General features: G+C 51.0%; 1 long non-coding RNA gene across 1 annotated transcript in view; it reads left to right on the forward strand.

Annotated features, from left to right (window-relative positions):
• The window catches only part of LOC147083643 (uncharacterized), a 216,284-nt gene extending 212,089 nt beyond the window's left edge, over positions 1–4,195 (forward strand). The window contains exon 3 of the long non-coding RNA XR_015075963.1: positions 3,882–4,195. This is a non-coding gene — a long non-coding RNA (uncharacterized LOC147083643). The remainder of the gene's footprint in view (positions 1–3,881) is intronic.
• The last annotated feature ends 1,805 nt before the right edge of the window (positions 4,196–6,000 follow it).

Below are 6,000 nucleotides of genomic sequence, written 5' to 3' on the forward strand. Positions count from 1 at the left end.
GAGTTGCTGCAGTGCATCTTGTAGATGGTACACACTGCAGCCACAGTGCGCCGGTGGTGGAGGGAGTGAATGTTGAAGGTGGTGGATGGAGTGCCAATCAAGCGGGCTGCTTTATCCTGAATGGTGTTGGGTTTCTTGAGTGTTGTTGGAGCTGCACTCATCCAGGCAAGTGGAGAGTATTCCATCACACTCCTGACTTGTGCCTCGTAGATGGTGGAAAGGCTTTGGGGAGTCAGGAGGTGAGACACTCGCCGCAGAATTCCCAGCCTCTGGCCTGCTCTTGTAGCCACAGTATTTATATGGCTGGTCCAGTTCAGTTTCTGACCAATGGTAATCCCCAGGATGTTGATAGTGGGGGATTCAGCGATGGTAATGCCATTGAATGTCAAGGGGAGATGGTTAGAGTCTCGCTTGTTGGAGATGGTCATTGCCTGGCACTTGTGTGGTGCGAATGTTACTTGCCACTTGTCAGCCCAAGTCTGAATGTTGTCCAGGTCTTGCTGCATATGGACATAGACTGCGTCAGTATCCGACGAGTCTCGAATGGTGCTGAACAGTGTGCAATCATCAGCGAACATCCCCACTTCTGACCTTATGATGGAGGGAAGGTCATTGATGAAACAGCTGAAGATGGTTGGGCCTAGGACACTGCCCTGAGGAACTCCTGCAGTGATGTCATGTGATTGAGATGAATGACCTCCAACAACCACAGCCAACTTCCTTTGTGCTAGGTATGATTCCAACCAATGGAGAGTTTTTCCCTTGATTCCCATTGACTTCAGTTTTGCTAGGGCTCCTTGATGCCACACTCGATCAAATGCTGCCTTGATGTCAAGGGCAGTCACTCTCACCTCACCTCTTGAGTTCAGCTCTTTTGTCCATGTTTGGACCAAGGCTGTAATGAGGTCAGGAGCTGAGTGGCCCTGGCGGAACCCAAACTGGGCGTCAGTTAGCAGGTTATTGCTGAGTAAGTGCCGCTTGATGGCACTGTCGACGACACCTTCCATCACTTTGCTGATGATTGAGAGTAGACTGATGGGATGGCAATTGGCCGGGTCGGATTTGTCCTGCTTTTTGTAGACAGGACATACTTGGGCAATTTTCCACATTGCTGGGTAGATGCCAGTGTTGTAGCTGTACTGGAACAGCTTGGCTAGCGGCGCAGCTCGTTCTGGAGCACAAGTCTTCAGTACTATTGCCAGAATGTTGTCAGGGCCCATAGCCTTTGCAGTATCCAGTGTCTTCAGCTGTTTCTTGACATCACGTGGAGTGAATTGAATGGCTGAAGACTGGCATCTGTGATGCTGGGGACCTCAGGAGGAGGCCGAGATGGATCATCCACTCGGCACTTCTGGCTGAAGATAGTTGCAAATGCTTCAGCCTTGTCTTTTGCACTCACGTGCTGGGCTCCACCATCATTGAGGATGGGGATATTTTTGGAGCCTCCTCCTCCTGTTAACTGTTTAATTGTCCACCACCACTCACGACTGGATGTGGCAGGACTGCAGAGCTTTGGTTTGATCCGATGGTTGTGAGATCGCTTAGCTCTGTCTATCGCATGTTGCTTCCATTGTTTGGCATGCAAGTAGTCCTGTGTTGTAGCCTCACCAGATTGACACCTCATTTTTCGGTATGCCTGGTGCTGTTCCCGGCATGCTCTCCTGCACTCTTCGTTAAACCAGGGTTGATCTCCCGGCTTGATGGTAATGGTAGAGTGAGGGATATGCCGGACCATGAGGTTACAGATTGTGGTTGAATACAATTCTGCTGCTGCTGATGGCCCACAGCGCCTCATGGATGTCCAGTTTGAGTTGCCAGATCTGTTCGAAATCTGTCCCATTTAGCACAGTGGTAGTATGCTGCTGCGGAGTGTCTGATTAAAGTTAACGGGTCCTTGACGGTGCCCCTTTGCTTCGGGAGGGGGTGCGTCAGGGATGCCCCATGTCCGGTCAGTTATACGTCGTCTGCGTGGAGCCTTTCCTGTGCCTCTTGTGGAAGAGGTTGACGGGACTGGCTCTTCAAGGGCCGGGTGTGGAGTTCGTCCTCTCGGCTTACGCCGATGACGTGTTCCTCATGGTCACGGACCCCGTCGACTTGCGGAGGGGGTGCGACAATGCCAGCAGATTTACTCGGACGCATCCTCCTCCAGGATCAACTGGGAGAAATGCTCCGGGCTCCAGGTGGGTCAGTGGTGGGTGGACTCACTGCCGGAAGAGTTCAGGCCCTTCGCCTGGAGCACCACGCACCTCCTCTACTTGGGAGTCTACCATAGCCCTGCCATGGACACCTGGCTAGCAATCTGGCAATAGCTATAGGCCAAATTCACCGCTCGCCTAGGACGCTAGACAGGACTGCTCCGAGTGTTGGCCTACAGGGGTCGAGCGCTGGTCATAAACCAGCTGGTGGCCGCCATGTTGTGGTACCGGTTGGTCACTTTGATCCCGCCCCCTGCGTTTGTCGCCAAGATGCAGAAGAAGCTCATCGACTTCTTCTGGGACAAAGGGAAGCACTGGGTCTCTGCCGTGGTTCTGAATCTCCCGCTTAGGGAGGGCGGTCAGGCGCTGGTGTGCCTTCGCACCCAGGCTGCGACTTTCCGTCTTCGGACCCTGCAGAGATACCTGTACGTCGAGAATCCTCCCAGATGGTGTGCGCTGGCGACGTATTACTTCTGCCAGCTGCATGGCCTCAACTACGACACGCAGCTCCTGTTTGTGGAATTGGGCCGTACGCGTGCCTACCTGCAGGAGCTGCCTGTCTTCTACCAGGAAATGCTGTGGGTCTGGAACAGCGTTGCCTCCAGGTGGAGTTCTCCCCCGTCAGGAGTGGTGGTCGTCCTTCGGAAGCCGCTGCTCAGGAATCTGCACCTCCAGGACCGCCGGATCGGGCGGCTGGCGGAGGGCGGGGCTGTGCCTGGCAAGGTGACTAGAGTCGGGGATCTGCTCGATGGTGCAGCGCCGGTCTTCGGCCAATGTCCGGCTCACGGCCAAAGCCATCGAGACGCTGAAAGCAGCACTGGGCCCCGACTCCACTAAGTGTATCGAGGAGGTTCAAGCATGTGGGGCAATCCCGCCCAAACTGACCCCCTTTCGGATGGAATTCCTTATCGGCGTGCGGCCCTTAAACCCCTCTCGGAACCGACGCCTCACAACTTGAGCCGTCTCGGGGAAATGCCCTCCATGCCTTTTAGTTCTGCACGAAGGGGTTTCCTGTACAGGCTGCTCCTGCACACTCTCCACTTTGTCATCTTCGTCTGCCATCCGTACACACCTTGGCATGCCATCTTGCCATCTGGCAGAGGCGGAGGTCCCCAATGGAGGGCTCTCTATGCGGGAGTCTTCCCTTTATCTATTGGGGACTTGGCCTGGAGGGTGTTGCACGGAGCAGTCCCGTGCAATAAGATTTTAAGTTGGTTCATGGACTCCCAGGCTGCCTGCCTTTTCTGCGGCCTGGAGGAGTCCGTGTTCCACGTTTATACCAAATGTGAAAGGTTGCAGCCCCTCTTTCACTATTTGAAGGGGCTGCTCCTCGATTTTTGGCTGCACTTCAGTCCCACACTCCTGATCTTTGGTCACCCAGTGCGGAGGGGAGCGGGCAGGGCGGAGGACCTCCTCATAGGACTGGGCCTGGTGAAAATGGCAATAAACAGGTCCAGGCAGCGGGCGGTCGAGGGGGTCGTTTGGCCCGATTGCCTGCCTCTCTTCCGCGGCCATGTTCACGCCCGGGTGGCCCTGGAGATGGAGCATGCGGTGTCTGCCGGCACACTTGAGGCCTTCCAAGACCGGCGGGCACCGCGGGGACTGGAGTGCATTGTCACCCTGGCTGGGGTGAATTTAATTTAATAAGTTTTAAAAATTAATTTAAGTTTTTAAGTTTCTTTACAGTCCACTTGTTCGGCCGGGAGAGCGGGAGACTCCGCTCGGCGATGCAGAGAGCCCTGCAGATGGAGAAGAATGTCAACCAGAGTCTGCTGGATCTGCACAAACTCTCCACTGGGAGCGCCGACCCTCATCTGTGTGAATTCCTGGAGACCCATTATCCGGATGAACAAGTGAAGACGACCAAGAAGCTTGTAGAGACTGGGACCCCTGCCTTGTAGGCATGAGGGCTTGTGACTTTGTACAAAGAGCTGAGACCTGAGCTCTGTAAATGTCATTCACTGTAAATAAAATGTTCAATCTTACATTAAAAAAAGAATATTTAAAGACAAATTTCCTCCAGTTTCACAGGCAGCCTTTGTCACTGCAATAATTTCTTAAATGTTTAATCATTAAATCAAAAGCATCAAAAAGGAAGAGAGTAGCAAAAGTAAAGAAAGACTTGCATTTCTATAGCGCCATTCACGACCACTGGACGTCTCAAAGCGCTTTACTTTTTGAAGTGTAGTCACTGTTGTAACGTGGGAAGTGCAGCAGCCAATTTTCACTCCGCAAGCTCCCACAAACAGCAATGTGATAATGACCAGATAATCGGTTTTGTTATGTTGGTTGAGGGATAAATATTGGCCCCAGGACAACGGGGATAACTCCCCTGCTCTTCTTCAAAATACTGCCATGGGAGCTTTTACATCCACCCGAGAGAGCAGACGGGGCCTCGGTTTAACGTCTCATCTGAAAGACGGCCCCTCCGACAGTGCCGCACTCCCTCAGCACTGCACTTGAACCCACCACCCTTTGACCCAGAGGCGAGTGAGCTGCCCACTGAGCCACAGCTGACAACGTTGGTCCCTTAGAGGTAGAGACAGGAGAAATTATTATGGGGAATAAGGAAATGGCAGAAATGTTAAAACAAATATTTTGTATCTCTTCACAGTAGAAGACACAAAAGCAAACCAAAAATGGTGGGGAACCGAGGGTTTAATGAGGGTGAGGAACTTAATGTAAAGTACTAGAGAAACTAATGGGACTAAAAGCCGACAAATCCCCTGGACCCGACGGCCTACATCCTCGGGTTCTAAAAGAGGTGGCTGAAGAGACAGTGGATGCATTGGTTTTGATCTTCTAAAATTCCCGAGGTTCTAGAACGGTCCCAGCGGATTGGAAGGTCGCAAATGTAACACCGCTATTCAAGAAAGGAGGGAGAGAAAAAACAGGGAACGACGGGCCAGTTAGCCTGACATCAGTCGTTGGGAAAATGCTGGAATCCATTGTTACGGAAGTTGTATCAGGGCACTTAGAAAATCATAACATGGGTAGGCTGAGTAAACATGGTTTTATGAAAAGGAAATCGTGTTTGAGAAATTTATTAGAGTTATCTGAGGATGTAACTAGCAGGGTAGATAAAGGGGAACCAGTGGATGTAGTATATTTGGATTTCCAAAAGGCATTCGACAAGGTACCACGTAAAAGATTATTACACAAGATTAGGGCTCACGGGGTTGGAGGTAATATAGTAGCATGGATAGAGGATTGGTTAACAGGCAGAAAACAAAGAGTCGGGATAAACGGACCTTTTTCAGGTTGGCAGGCTGTAACTAGTGAGGTGCCGCAAGGATCAGTGTTGGGGCCTCAGCTATTTACTGTTAAGTCTGTGTGTTCTAGTTATTGTTAATAAGAATCACTGCACACAGACCACAAGAGTAAATTCAACAGGTCTTTACTAGTCGGAGGTCAGGCTGAACTGCCCAATAAATCATTACACAGCACTTATATACCGGTGTGGTCACCACCGGTATTACAGTATACAGCAGCCAAGATAAAGTAGTGCATCTCTTAAAATAGTTCTCTTAAAGGTGGAACGGTTACATACACCACAATCCTCCCTTTTTAGCTTAACAGTATATATATTCCCCATTAAACATAACATAATAACATATATACACAACTTCATGTAAAAACAGTTCACAGATTCAGTCTCTGAGGAGGCCTCCTGATCCGAGACGGATAACGCCTTTCAGGGGTCTCTGGTTCTTGTTGCTGGGGTGACTCATCTAGTTGATCCCCTATGGATAGGACATAATCATCAGGTATATTCACTTCTGAGGTAGATGCTTCAGGTTCACTA

Source organism: Somniosus microcephalus, unplaced genomic scaffold (assembly GCF_052327205.1).
Source record: "Somniosus microcephalus isolate GS21.2 unplaced genomic scaffold, FLI_Smic_1.0 scaffold48, whole genome shotgun sequence".
Taxonomy (NCBI): domain Eukaryota; kingdom Metazoa; phylum Chordata; class Chondrichthyes; order Squaliformes; family Somniosidae; genus Somniosus; species Somniosus microcephalus.